General features: G+C 39.0%; 1 protein-coding gene across 1 annotated transcript in view; it reads right to left on the reverse strand.

Annotated features, from left to right (window-relative positions):
• MTREX (Mtr4 exosome RNA helicase) overlaps positions 1-15894 on the reverse strand; it is a 1888266-nt gene that overhangs the window by 1445011 nt on the left and 427361 nt on the right. The gene's annotated exons all lie outside the window — the stretch shown is intronic.

Genomic DNA, 15894 nt, shown 5'->3' on the forward strand with positions numbered 1-15894 from the left:
TTTCTCCTAACACAGTTGTTTTTTTTTCAATTGAATTGTACAGGTTATAAGTCACATTAAAGGTGGGAAAAGTTTTGAAATGATTCATTGTGGTCTGATTTTTGTATCACAAAACCTGGAATTTTACAGGAGTTTTAAATTTTTTTGTGTGTGTGTGTAAAACACACACACACACACACACACACACACACACACACACACACACACACACACACACACACACACACACACAAATATATTCACTGCCACAACTGTCAGACCTCAGTTAGTTAAAACTTATCACAAATTAGTCACCCAGCTGGCACTTACACCAGAACTCACAAAGAGTAGAATCAGACTAAAAACCTTCACCAAGGCAAACTATACTCTCCTAGGTTAAGGTATAAATGAATTCCAAGCCCCACCTCAACCTGGAAGTGTAACTACCCTGAAGTTTATACTAAAGCCCTGTACAATCACTTGCATAAATGTATAAACTCAGCCATATCAGAAAGAATCAAGGCTAGAGCCCCAAGTAAAAACAAGCTGTCATGTTGGACATCCAACATCAACAAACTTTACAATAAACACAAAAGGTTGCTGTCCAAGAATACAAAAGCAAGACCCCAACAATGGAAAAGCACCTTCCTCAGCCTCAACAGACAAATAAGACACCTTGTCAAATTCTGCAAGGGCTGCTTTGAGAGAAAGTTAGCAAGAACAGCCAAGAATAACCATAAGGCCTTTTACAGCTGCGTATGTAACCTAAAGGGTAGGACTCAAGCATGTGCAGAACTAGTGACAAATGGTATCACACACACTGACCCCCACAGAGATAGCAAACCTGCTAGTGGACAGGCGTGGTAAAATTTTACTCCCTTATCCCTCCAAAATTATCACAGACCTTGCCTAAAACCCCCCTCTCACCACCCTTCATATCTGAAGAGCGGGTCATTAAAACCCTGTCCAAAGCAAAAACACAACCTCTATGCTCAGGCTGTCTTCTAAGCAGGCTAAAGCAAGAACTAGCATCACCTTTAAAACACAGGGATTGTTCCTGGAATGGAGAACAGCAACAGTTATTCCACTCCACAAAGGTAGCCTAGCAACAGGCCCTGGGAATTACAGACCCATAAGCATGACCAGCCTCACCTCTAAGGCCATGGAACATTTATGAACCTCATAAATAAAGACATAGGTGACCTCCAAACCCTGGATCAAACCCAGTTTGGCTTCGAAGGGCAGATCCTGCCTGTTAAATCTGGTGGAGTTCTTTGAAAATGTGCCCCGATTGATGGGCAAATCTGTGCACAGAGTATACCTCTACTTAGCAAAGGCTTTCAACACAATCCCACACTCAGGCATTACCAATAAACTTTGCAAACTGAATTAAAGCCCTTTGTTGTAACATGGGTTATCAAACAGCTCACAAACCGGATATGCACTATCAAAGTGGGTGACTCCACATCAACCAGCAGACTTGTCAACAGTGGCATGCCACAGTGGTCAGTGCTAGATCCCTATGGCTTGGTATATACTTCTCAGAAGTTTAGGCCAAAACTAAAGGGTTGTGTCTGACCAGTTTTTTGGACAACTGCAAACTGGATGCAATTACTGAATCCCCAAATTATGTCACTATACTCCAAAATTGTTATGCAGACCAACAACTGGTGTCATAGTCATGGTCTCCAAATGAATGCAAATAAGTGAATCATCATTCACTTCAAAAAAACAATGTCCCTCACTTTATCAAATCAACCACAATACCTTAAGTACCCAAGAAGTGTAAAGGATCTGGGATCACAATTTGACTGCAGCCTTAACTTTGGCCACCGGGGTGTCTATGTAGTAAGGAAGGCTTTCTAAGTAACACACTTGATTAGTAAAGGCATTGCCTCGAGGCTATAACCTCTCTATACTGTGCACTAATCGGGCCCAAATAACTGAGTACAGTGCCCCATTCTGCATATGCCAAAAAAAGCACTTGCAGCAACTGGAGAAATTTCAGAGGTTTCTAACAAACAAGATCAAGAGACTTCAGCACGTCCCTTACACAGACTAATTAAAGTTCCTGTCACTATACTCTGCATCATATAGGCTTTTTTGGGAGACTTGTGCCTGGCTTACAGAGCAATCACAGACCCAAATGTTATGAAGTTGTTGCACTCCGTACATCAAATGAGAATATAGCTACTCATTCCAGGGACCCAAAATGGCCTGTGACTTGACTGGGGCATGCTGGAGGGACAGATTTGGCTCCCAGCAATTTCCACATCTTTGGAATAGGTTACCAATTCATGTGAAACCTCTGTGACACTGTTCAAGTGGAACCTGGACAAGTGGATGGGGCACCATATATTCATACCAGAATAGCACCCACAACCCTCCCAGGCATGGGCATTCATTACTAAATGCAATCCTGGGTATTGACTAGTATTTGTATGGTATTACATTCGTATGAAATGACTAAACTTGAAATAACCCGAGGCCGATAGCCTAGTAAACTCCGATGATCATATGATCAGTTGCCATATGAAGATACTTTGGAACCTTCAGTGGGGAAAACCCGTATAAATGTTGAGGTGAAATTGACAGGAAGGGATGGAACAGGGAAATATGGCATCTCTGAAGTCAATGTTGTCAAGTGATAGATCAGTGAGCTTCTATATGGAAAGGCAATGGATGACACTGGATGTAACTGTAGAGAATATGGTATTAGGAAGATGCTCTGGAATTTTTTATAGAATACTCACAGGGAATGGAGAATAAAAGAATGTGCCCTCAGATTATAAGACAATGATCTAAGGGAAGAGTTGCTTTATGTAACAGAGATGGATAGACATATTAAAATCAATGAAAGCAATAGACTACAGAAAACTATGATAACACAAATGAACACAGCAATCTATTCAGGACTGCTCAAAGAAATTTTATATAACAGAAGTAAATTGGATCTACTACTGTGAAGCTAACTTAAAAGATAAAGTCTTACCACCAAAACACAGGGCAGTAAAGGAAAGGAAGGGGATAAATCAAATGTTATCACAGAGGTATCAAATAGAGAAAACTATAAAGCCATTAAGGCAAGAAGTGCCACTGTTAGAAGAGTACAGAAAAGGGAACAGATCAACAAAAATACTCAGAAAGATAGAACCAGTAACAACAATGCAAAGTATCAAAATATCTTGAGGATCTATTGTATACTACTGCAAATAATAAACTAAAAATATTAGCACAGACAGAAAAACTTAGAATGTATGCAGATAAATATAAAGGAAAATTACAAAATAAGCAATTTATTGATAACCCAAAAAAGCTTTACACAGAATTGGGAAACAAGGCAAAAGGAATTGAAACACCCTCACCCCAAAGAAAAAGAAGAAAAGAGACACGTTTGTTGTAGAAATATCTATAAAGATCTTGTGGAACATAACAAAGATTTTGAATGGATAAAAGTAGTAAAAGAAAAATAAGTTCAAATGTACAGGATATGACATGGGATGAAATAAGGACCAGAGAAATGGAAACAAAATGAAGAAAAGCTCCTAACTGGAAAACCCAAGGCCCAGATGCAGTAATTAACTTCTGGCTAAAACTATTAACATCTGTAGAATATAAATAGTCAAAGCATGTGTTTGAGGGAATTGAGTATGTGACAGTCTGTATGTATTCTAATGTATTGTTTACTATGAACTTTGAGTGAACTCTGAGCAACGAGAAAATGCTGAAAAACAAGAGTCTGTCTGAAAGCAGGAAATGTGCCTTATATGGAAATGCATCCAATTTTCCTTTCTTGCCTAGAGATATGATGATGTGAATTGTCTTATGTTTACGGGTAAACCTTTGATTGGTTAATTGCCCTGTATAATGATCTAATTGGTTCATCTCTCTGTTTTTGTATTGTCAGCAATATCACCAGTATATAAGCTTGTTTATTCCTTTGTTCTGGGAGTCTCCCTGGTGCTTTCCATGAGGCTCCCGCACGTGTGTACTGTATTTAATAAAAAACACTGAAAGAGAGAAAGAACTGTATCTGTCTTCATTTTTAAAGTATTCTGAAACGTAACAATTGGTGCCGTGACTCAGATCTGAATTGGGAACAAGCTGCAGCAGTCAGGAAATGAAAGAAATACTGCTAAAGAAAGGGCCCATAACAGATTTTTCTGTTTTTGCAGTGTTTTCTCCATCTCTGTCTGCCTGCCTTAAAGATTTGAAAACATTTTTTTTAATACAGAAAAATATATAATTTCTCTCATTCAGTTGTTTTAAGGTAAGTGGCATGCATTTCTTCTCTGCTATTAAATGTGCAGTATGAGAGTGGGGTAATATGGAAATACTGGCATCATAAGTATGAAAGGAGGAAAGATAGTGTGGTACACAACGCTTATCTAACGCCTTAGCTAAACCTGTGTTAAACAAGTATAGCTTACTGAGTGAAAATGGGGGGGTGCAGGAAAAATAAATGAGCCAGAAAGAGGTACACCAGCTGGTTATATGTTTTATTGGGTGCCCCGGGGACAGTTGTATGTATTTAAACCAGTGGATCGCCCTAACAAAAAATGACAATAATCTTGCCTTTCCTGAAAACTGTAGTTTTAATAAAGATATATTGATTAATTTGCAAAAGAGGTTAAAAAAGAATGGAAGATTACCAGGGTTGTGTTGGGCAGCATTTAATGACTGGATGTGTGAAGCTAAAGAAAAGGAAAAGGATTCGGTCGTTAGTAGTCTTAAAGATAATCAAAAGAAACTAAGAGAGCAGATAAAGGAACTGCGACATACTGCGACTAATCTAGATGTAGCAAACAGAAAACAAAAAACCACCCTTTAAAGGCTTATATCCTGTACAAGAATTAAATAAATTACAAATAACTGAATCATCTGAGGATGATAACCCTTGGTTTCCCCCACCCCCTACAGCTCCTCCACCATTATACCAGCCCTCACAAGTTCAAGATGAAGCGGTAAGCTCTATGACAGAGGGGGGGGATCGGGGGAGAAAGAACAAACGGCACCCGAGCGTGGAAGTGGAATCCAGGCAAGGGACAGTCAGTCTAGTAGACTGCCTATAGAGTAACCCGACCAAACAAAACCCTCTAGCAAGTCATCACCTAGATTAACCCGCTCAAAGACAAAAAAACATAAGAAAAAGGCACAAATGCTTTTTTAGGCCTAGCCAGCCAAAGAAATATTATGATAAGAAAGCCATATATTTACATAAGGGTAAGATTTACAAGCAATGTCCAATTCTAATTGAAGGCAAAGACAATTACAGTGGACCGGATAAATCTAATCCAGACTCTGACTCTGAATCAGGCACCAGCCCATCAGATGAAGAGAAATTTTTCCCGGGAGAGAAGTCTCAAATCCAGTCCATGCTAGAGATGCAGGGCAACCGCCACAGTAGTAGTGCCTAGGGCATGGTCAGCAGTTGATTTTCAAGCCATTACCAAATCACCCCTATTAAAACCCAGCAAAGTTTCAATGCGTACTGGCAGGACCTATCTGTTTGCAAAATCCTACTATAGAAGAAGTTAGAGCTGTCCTAAAAAGCTGCACCAGCCAATCTTATGAAACGTATCTGGGATCATGCTAATGTTCCTACACCAATACCAAAGCACAATATGAAAGGGGAAAAAATGGATTTGAAATGGTTAGACAATGTATAGTCGATTCTATCACTGTAATTGTAACCTCCCCCAATTGGTCAAAAATCAAATCAATCATAAAAAAGAGGATGAGCCTATAGACAAACACTTACATCATTTGAAGCATTTGAGGCATATTCTGGGTACCCTGAACCCAAACCAGCACAAAGCGGACTGTCACCCCTTTTTGTGGTTTTGGGGGGACAAGTTAAAAGAAGTCTGTTTAAATTGGCCTAGTTTAGGCCTGCATGAGCTAGTCCAGCAAAAAAAACTCTCTGACCATTTAGCTAAAGAGCAGAAAGATTTACAGGAGAAATTAGTAAAAGCACAAATACAAATGTGCAATGTTTTGGTCAACGGGTAGAGGACGAGGACGGGAAGAGGGAGGGTGGACCCCAAGGACCCGGAAATCAGAATAGACAAAATTGGCAGGGCACACAGTCGGCTCCACCCCAACATTCTAGTAATCAGACAGAATGTTTCAACTGTGGCCAATCAGGCCTTTGGGAAAAACGAATGCCCATATTTGGCTGAACAACCAGCACCGTACACTGATACGACACAACAATGGAATTCTACTTGGACACCGCCCAATCGGCAACCTCAATGAAGGTTCCCTGAACAGAAACAACAGCAATTGTGTCCTTTTATTCCTGTGGATCAAGATGGCCCCATGTAATGTTACTAGTTAAAAATAAACCCTACCCATTTTAACAAGAGCAACTAAATCCATGTTAGCTGGCAAAGCAGCCATGACTTTTCCCCCTCTCTGACAAAATAACTAGAGGGGGCATCTCTGGTATACCTATAATCCGAAACTATTCCAGTCCCAGTTACCTTGGGACCCCTACAGGATAACCATGCATTCCTGGTAGGACCTTCGGCACCATTAAATCTTTTCGAGATATTTGCTTTGCAAAATGGGGGCTACCATTTTCTGCACAGCAGATGGAGTCTATCTCCAAGTACCTTCAGACCAACAAGATAGTACCCTAGCAGCCCTGGATGACTCATCCATCTTACAGATGATGTGCATCCAGCCACATTCTGGCAGAGATGAATATTCACATTCCCTACCCTCTCACTTGTGGACTACTCATGACAATGATGAATTTTTACCTCAGCCACTCCTGTTAAAATAACCCTAAGACCAGGAGCAAAGTTACCGCGAGTGCCTCAATACTCATTGACGACTGAGGCTATCACTGGTATTGCCCCTGTTATTTCTGCATTAGAATGACAAGTGATCATAGTACTTACCATGTCCCCCCCAATTTTTAAGAAACCCGGAAAACAAGCTTACAGATTTGTTCAAGACTTGTGGAAAGTTAATCAAGCTGTTTTCCCGCTTCCTGATTGTACCAAACCCAGCTACTATACAAATTAACCACCTACTGCACAATGTTTCACGGTGATAGATATCTCATCAGCTTTTTTCTCTATTCCAGTACATCCCGATAGTCAGTATTTATTTGCATTTACCTATAAGTGTCAACAGTATACTTGGACTCGATTGCCCCAGGGATATGTAGAATCCCCAACCTTATTCTCTAGAGAGATGCATAGACAGTTACAGGATCTTCAACTACCACCAAGTTCTGTCCTAGTTCAATATGTGGATGATATCCTGATAGCTTCGCCAGACTGTGACTCATGTAGGGAAGATTCCCTTTTGGTGTTAACTTTTTTAGCTATGCATGGATTCAAAGTAAATAAATCAAAATTACAATTTTGTCAGGAAAATGTGCAGTATTTGGGACATATCATCTCAATGGGTTCTCCAAATACTCCCAAATCATATAATCTCTATTCAAAAAGCCCCATGACCTATAACACAGAGACAACTTCGAGGATTCCTAGGCCTAGCGGGATGTTGTAGACAATGGGTACCTAATTTTCAGAACTTTCAGCTCCACTATTACAACTTTTAAAGAAAGACATCACGGACCCTTTACCCTGGATGTCACACCACGATGAGGCTTTTCAGGCTATAAAGACAGCCTTAGTAAATCCTCCAGCACTAGGATTGCCAGATTATTCAAAACCATTTATTTTCTTTTGCTGTGAGAAACAAAACTGCCTTGGGTCTCTTAGCCCAGCAATGCACTGGAGGTTACCGGCCTATTGCTTATTATAGCACTCAACTAGATCCAGTTGCCTCTGGTTACCCAGCTTGCTTACGAGTAGTGGCAGCTGCTGTTTTTGATTGACATGGCAGCTCCACTGACTTTGGGACATGAAACAATATTAGCAGTCCCACATGTAGTTCAGGCATTACTTTTAAAACCAAAACACAGTACCTCCCCAATGCACGCCTTACTAAATACCAATTGAGTTTGATAAATAATCCCTCCCTGCAAGTAATATGCCCCACCATTGAACCCTGCCTCTTTAATACCGATATCGGATGGGGGGAACCACATTATTGTGTGCTTGTAGTTAATTCTGCTCTTTCTCCTAGGTTACTTTTTACGATACTCCTTTGCAGAATCCGGATTTGATTCTTTTGTTGATGGATCCTGTTTACGAACAAACTCGAGAATTCCAAGCAGCTTGGTCAGTCTGTACACCTTCTGAAGTTTTAAAATCAGCCCAAATTCCCCCACCCGCAGGTTGCAGAACTAGTAGCACTATAAAATGCATGCAAAATAACTAAGGACAGATCTGTCACTAACTGACTCCCGCTATGCCCATGGGGTTGTTCATGATTTTGGTATCCTATGGAAAGAACGTGGATTTTTAACTTCTTCTGGGTCTCCTGTTAAAAAATAATTTTTATATAAATAACCTATTACAACATTTATTGTTACCATCTCAAATTGCTGTTGTAAAATGCGCAGCGCATCAATCCAATGACTCTTTTGAAACCAAAGGCAATAATTTTGCTGATTGGGCTGCAAAACAGGCTGCTCTTTCACAAACTGTTCAGGGACATTTTCTGCAGCCTCTACAATCCATAACTACTTTTGATACTACAGTGCTGAAAGCTTTCCCTAAAGCTCCAGAATCAGAAAGAAAATCATGCCTGGCTCAAGGTTGTTTTAAATGCTCTGATCTCATTTGGAAATTCAGATGGCAAACCGGTCTGCCCAAAGTCCATGTTAAATTCTCTTATTAAAGCATATCACTTGCCAGCTCATGTTGGGGTACAAGCATTAATAAAACAAATCCAAAAGGATTGGTTTGCCCCAGGACTTTCTGCTTCTGTACAGCATTTCTTGAGCATATGCTGCACTTGTTTACAGTACAACATTTCAAAAGGCACAATGGCTGCCACACAACCATTACCAAAACCACTGGGACCATTCTGTGCTTTGCAATGGGATTTTATTGAACTTCCACCTTGTGCTCATTTTAAATATGTTTTAACTGTTGTTGATGTTTTTTCTGGGTGGTTAGAAGCCTACCCATGTGTCAAGAATGATGCTATTTCAGTTGCTAAGAAACTTTGTTATGACTTAATACCTCGTTTTGGTGTTCCCTGTCAAATATATTCGGATCGTGGAACACATTTTACTTCTCAATTAATTGATTCACTTTGTAAAATGTTAGGCATCACTCTCAAATTGCATTGCCCCTATAGACCACAAGCATCAGGCCTTATAAAACAAATGAATCAGACACTAAAAACAAGACTGGCTAAAATTATTTGAAACGGGCCTAACTTGGGTACAGGTCCTACCCCTAGCCTTGCTGTCTATGAGAGCTCAAGTACATCCAACTAAAGGTCTTTCTCCTCATGAAATCCTCATGGGCCGCCCTATGCATATGCCCATGACTCCACCACCGCCCTTTTCTGAATATGATGAATTTGATCATAATATTCTCCTGTATTGCACTTCTCTTGTTTCTTTTTTACAGTTTCATCATCACCAGGTAGCAGCATCTCAGCAAACTCCTGATCCTTTCTTGTCCTCGGCACTACAACCAGGAGACTGGGTATACGTCAAGTCATTTTCTCGAAAAACAGCTCTTCAACCACGTTGGAAGGGGCCATTCCTGGTTTTACTGACCACTTCTTCAGCAGTTCGGCTACAAGGCTCACCCACATGGATTCACATATCACATGTCAAGAAGGTAATCCCGTCTGAAGATCAGCAACCTTTACCTTTTGTTAGTCCAGATTCTCCACCTATTGCTACTCGCAGTCATACTGCACCACGGCCTGAAAATGCCTGAAGATTATCCGATTACACAAACTCCTCGGACACAACCAACATTTCCACAAAAATATTGCACAACAATTTTGGTGATTATTCTTGTTGTTTTGCTATTTTTACTGTGGACATTTCTATTTCCTGCTTCCTCCATGACTCATACCAAACGAGCTGTATGGCATCCACCTTTCAACACTTATCAAGCAATTAAGTATGCATATGCATCATCTCTCAACGTCTCAGACTGTTGGGTTTGCACAGCTGTTCCTGCTGTTCATGGGGGATTGATGCTAAGTATAGTCCCTTTAGGAATTAAAGAAACCTGGACAAATTTGATCTATGATGCATCAAATGTCATTTCAAAAGACAAAATAGCATTAAAGTTGTCCCTCTGTCAAAACAGAACTGTGTGTTTTCAAAAACTTGGTAAAACCAGAGTCGGGTGGAGCCATTGTAACAAAACAGTGGTATATAACTGCACTATGGACAATTCGGGTTGTGTAACAGACTTTTCACCTGTAAAAAGACTTGTTAAGGACTCTATAGCTAACTTTTCCCAGAAAATAGAAACTGTTTATTCGAAGATATTCCAAGGACTGTAGGACGCTGGGGATCATTTTAAGTCTATCAACATCACCATTAAAGTAGAGAATTGTTATTTTGTGTGTGGAAGAAAAGCATATAAATGGCTACCAGGAGACTGGTCTGGTAGCTGCTTCTTGGGCTATCTGGTTCCAGCTATTCAACATGTATCTGCATTACCTAAAGGAAAGATTTGAAACGTTTGAGAGGTTAAGAAGCCTGCTAATCCTGTAGGTCAATTTGATGCTTCATGGATCTATCAACATGATTTAGCTCATGCTAGTACCAAAGGACTGTCCCATATGGATTTGGGTGATGACGCCCTATCATGGGCTGGTATAATTCCATCATACGGGGCAGTAAAATCAATTTGGGGACTGAGAAACTATCTAAATTACTTGAAATACTAAGCAATGCTAGATTTTCTGCCTTAGAATTAGTGACTGATGAATTGACTGCTATGAGGGCTGTAGTACTCCAAACTTGTATGGCCCCCGATTTCACCCTTGCAGCGAAAGGAGGAACTTGCGCTGTAATCCAGGAGGAGTGCTGTATGTTTATTCCTGATAATCAGCATGAAATTGAAAGTCATCTTGAACTGATACAAAGAATTTCCGAGCTTTCAAAGGCCAAGGAGGCCGATGATTCAGGGTTAACCAACCTATTCTCAGGTTGGGGAGGTGGACTGTTAAAGTTGATTTTATTAATTGCAGTATTAGCAATTGTTGCTTTCCCTTGCCTTATTCCTAATCAAAGCACTGATCTTGAAATTAATGTCTTCAAAAACTGTGAAAAAAGTGCCTAATTTTTATATGCCTGCAACTATGAATGTAGATGATAAAATGACAATGTCTTCAACAATGAAAAGACCAGTAGCATGGTTATGCTAGAATTGAGACAAATGTATGATAGGTTAAGTGATGATGGTTACACAGCATCAAACGGGGGATTGTAGAATATGAATAGTCAAAGCATGTGTTTGAGGGAATTGAGTGACAGTCTGTATGTATTCTAACGTATTGTTTACTATGAACTTTGAGTGAACTCTGAGCAATGAGAAAATGCTGAAAAACAAGAGTCTGCCTGAAAGCAGGAAATATGCTTTATATGGAAATGCATCCGATTTTCATTTCTTGCCTAGAGATATGATGATGTGAATTGTCTTATGTTTACGGGTAAACCTTTGATTGGTTAATTGTATAATGGTCTAATTGGTTCATCTCTCTATTTTTGTATTGTCAGCAATATCACCAGTATATAAGCTTGTTTATTCCTTTGTTCTGGGAGTCTCCTGGTGTTTTTCCCTGAGGCTCCCATACATTTTACTGTAGTTAATAAAACCACTGAAAGAGAGAAAGAACTGTATCTGTCTTCATTTTTAAAGTATTCTGAAATGTAACACATCTTTACATGAAAATTTAGCCACAAGTAAGAAATATTTATATGCACACCCCCAAATAGACACCAACCTGATTAACAACAGAAAAAACAATACTTTTACTTAAGAGCAAACTTGCAGGCTAGCCTAAAATATATACAACAATAACTTACCTAATGATGATGTATAAATTATCCCCAGGAACTGATGTTGATAACAAAAGAAAATCATACGGAACAAAGGATCATTTTTTTGTTAAAGTCATAATGGAGAACTGTAGAAAGGGGAAGAAGCTAAGTTTGGCATGGCTAGATCACAAAAAAGCATCTGACAGCATCCCACATTCAAGAATAAAAGAGTGCTTACAAATGTATAAGGGTTTACTATAAAAATTTGAAAATAAAAAAAAGGGACCTAACAATTTTAACATCAGAAATGAACATTTCGGATGCACCTAAAAAACAGCTATTAATTGTCGAAAATGTACGACACTTTTGACAATTAACAGCACTCCACCCTTCCCTTAACTCCCTACCTAACTAGCCTACACTACATCAGGGGAAAGCCCTGCACTAAGGGGCTGCACCCCACACCCCTAACTTTATTCCAACTCCGAGATCGCACTACAGTGAGGAAAGGGATGTATTTCCCTAACCCCCTGTACCCCGATCCTTTAAAGAGCAAACGTTATAATTAATGTACAATCCCAATGATAAAGTCCACATCACCTGCGAACTATGAAGTATCTGAACATATGTTGTTTGAATACTTCATACCCGGAATTACGTCGGCATTTTGATAGTAAACCATGTATAAGATACACCCTGAACTGATCAATTGCATTACCACAACCATGAAACAATGGCAAACCACTTCAAAGTCAAGCCGTGTTAAAGAACAAAGTACAATTCCAGGGATAAAAATTCAAAGAGGGATATTCCAGGGTGCCTTTTTGTCACTGTTGCTTTTAATCTTGCCTTTAATCCATTAAGCTACCTGCTTAACAAATTACCTAGAATTTGACTACCAGGAAACAACAAAGTGTAAAGACTTATCTTACTTTTGAGGGATACTTTAAAACTCTATAGTTCATTTGATACAGAACTGAAAGCACGACTGCAAGTGGTTTAAATTTTCTCAGATGATATAAGAATGTCATTAGTTCTTGATAAATGTGCAAAAGCAACCTTTAAAGCAGGAAAGCTGCAGCGCCAAAGAGATATAAGTCTGGAACAAGAATGTGATACAAAAGAACTTGAACAAGAGGGGGGTTTCATTTTGGGAACCGATGAAGGAACAATAAAACACGTGAAATGCAAATAAAAATTTGTAAGGAATATTTTCAGAAAGACTAAAATTAATATTGAGAACAGCTGTGGCATCTAGGAACTAAATTCAGGCTATAAACCAATTTGCTCTTCCTTTCCTAACTTACAATTTTGGAGTGATTGACTGGCCCCAAAAGGTACTGGATAAGTTGGACAGGATAACAACAAAAACACATCACGCTCATAAAATGATTTATAAAAATCAGTGTATAACAAAATTATATATTCCCCATTCTGTAGGAGGTATGGGCTTCCTCAAAATTGATTACTTGTAAAGATCCACATATAGGATTGCATACATATCTGCTGACCTCACAAGATCCAAACAAAGTGAAAGTTTTAAAATACGAGGATAATAAGTCTAGGACAACTTCCTGCTTACTAGCAAAGCATATCAGTGTTAAGCAGGAATGGAAATCAAACTAGAAGCAGATAAAAATCAGGCATCAACCAAATGTGCCAAAAAGAAAGAAAGAATATAAGATGAAGGATCATATAAGAAGGCAAGAAATACATAAAATGCATAAATATAGTTGCAAGCACAGAAAACTCTAGTAACAGCCTCATGTCAACCAGAACTGAGCCCAGGAATGGTTAAGGAGAGTTGAATTTCAACCAGAAGAAGAAAGGTTAATATTGGTGCCCGAAGATAGTGGACTAATTACACATCTCTCCATATGCTGATTAATCCTCTTTGACAGCATATATGACTATCACTCAAGTGCCCTCAACATGAATTAGCCATCATTCAATTGACCCACTCACTGTCGGGTCAGGCAGGGAATGTTATGTCTTAAAGCAAAATATTGCCCATATTCTTAATAACAAATGTTTTCTACCACAGAGATAAAAGTGAACAGTGACCTCTTTAAGACTGCCATCTTAACCCCTCTAAAAATTCACACTGAACCTAAATAATGCTACAATATGTGCTGCACCAACTTTACATTACTTCTGCTTCATAACTGAAAAAAAATTGTTATGGAAATTAATACATAAGTTAGTGCAGTTCATAGCTAAGAAAGCAAGACTTAACAGAAGAGGCAAGCCTACAGACAGCACTTGCTGAGTAAGCAGAAAGGTACAACAACTAAAAGTAACCAGAAGTTATGGCTCTATAACCAGGGTGCAGTACATTGCTCATCGCTCCTCAAAACATTCTGGGGTCATAAAACTTCCCTTCATTTTGAAAGAAACCAACCTCATTTAAGATCACACATTTATCTTTACTAGCCCTCAGTGTTTTAATATTCAGAAATACTGAAGAAGCTGAACAAACTTCAGTTACATATTCTCCACGTAAACATTTATGTATTATCTGCTCATTGGGTTAGCTGTACTTCGATAAGATTCAGGGGAGGGGGGGTGTGCTCTATAATAAGATTAGCATGACCAGTTAGTAATCACAAATGATTGGAGGGCGACAAACCATGCAGACACTCTTCTGCGAAGAAACATTCCAAATGACATGTAGATCTGCTCTGCAGGCATGTCGCTGGGAGGTGCAAAACACACATTAAATCAGTTCACTCACGGCACAAGATTAAAGATATTGGAAGCAATATTACAGCTTAAATTCTAAAATTTGACGGTTTGGCCAGTCAGGCTGGTATAAGTGCATATACTTAAATACTGGGTCTAGAACTTAATTTATGCGGCTTAGGCTAAACAGACTCGGTGGCTTGTTACATAAGTGTATTTCCCCGCATCTAAATTGTGCATTATAAAAGCAAACTTGTTTCCTTTATGCACCACAATTCGAGATAATTAAAATTTTTCCCCCGCTAAGTGAATTTAGAACTGTAAAGAAGCATTTCACAATGCTAAAAAGCAAAAAAAGATACCTTAGACAACAAGTACATTGTTACTGTTAATTAACGCATAGCCGGGTCTTTCATTAATATTAACTACAAGCCTAACACCAGTTTCACAAATGAAGATTTAATCTTCTGTTGGAGGAATTGGCAATCGATACAAATATACAGCGATTAAAACAGGATTCCATTTCCATACTGACCGACACAGAAGGATTAAACCACAAGATCATACTAAATATACATTAAGCAGTTAATCTGCTACCATTTGCACAGCTACTGCCGTCAGGTAAGTGTGCCAATTGTTATACCCTGCTATAGCAGGAAAAGACTTACTAGGAGCCAAAAAAATCAGAACTTTCTTCAAAAAATGGACAGTTTTGAGAGATATGATGTGTGCCAGCAGTTAGGAACTTAGAGCAATTGTCTAGCAACAAACGTACAAAAATGTACAGTTTATCAGTAAAGAATACACTTTTTAAAACTTTTTGAATTTACTGCCTAAAATAATACTTATCTAAAAAAAAACAATGCAGAAAAACTAGCGAGCAACATTTGAAGCAGGGAAACAAAGTACTCAGTGTATTTCACAGGGAGGCAAAACAGGACTGGACTACAGTTTTCCAGACATTTTTAGGTAACACAATATCGGGTGGGATTGTGAATATGTTGTGAGTGATGTCACAAAATGGGAGGTGATTTCCCAAGTGAGTGATAGTGTTTCAGCTTGGTCTGAGGCAGAAATGCAGTTTAAGAAATGAGATAGTGCCCCTTTAAGGGGATTCTTAAAAAACACATCTAAATCAGAAAACTGAGAAAATTTCTTCCATTCTTCCCTAACAATCTTAGTAATTACTTTGGTATTCCCATTATAATCTATGACAAAGACACCATCCATACTATCACCCTTCTTTTTATTTTTTTACCCTTACTAACATTTTCACCAGCTTCACCCAAACCTAGTATATATTTATCTTTTTCCCCCAACCCCCCACTTTTTTTAACCCC

This window comes from Protopterus annectens, chromosome 2.part2, assembly GCF_019279795.1.
Source record: "Protopterus annectens isolate FY-2018-M chromosome 2.part2, PAN1.0, whole genome shotgun sequence".
NCBI lineage: Eukaryota > Metazoa > Chordata > Ceratodontiformes > Protopteridae > Protopterus > Protopterus annectens.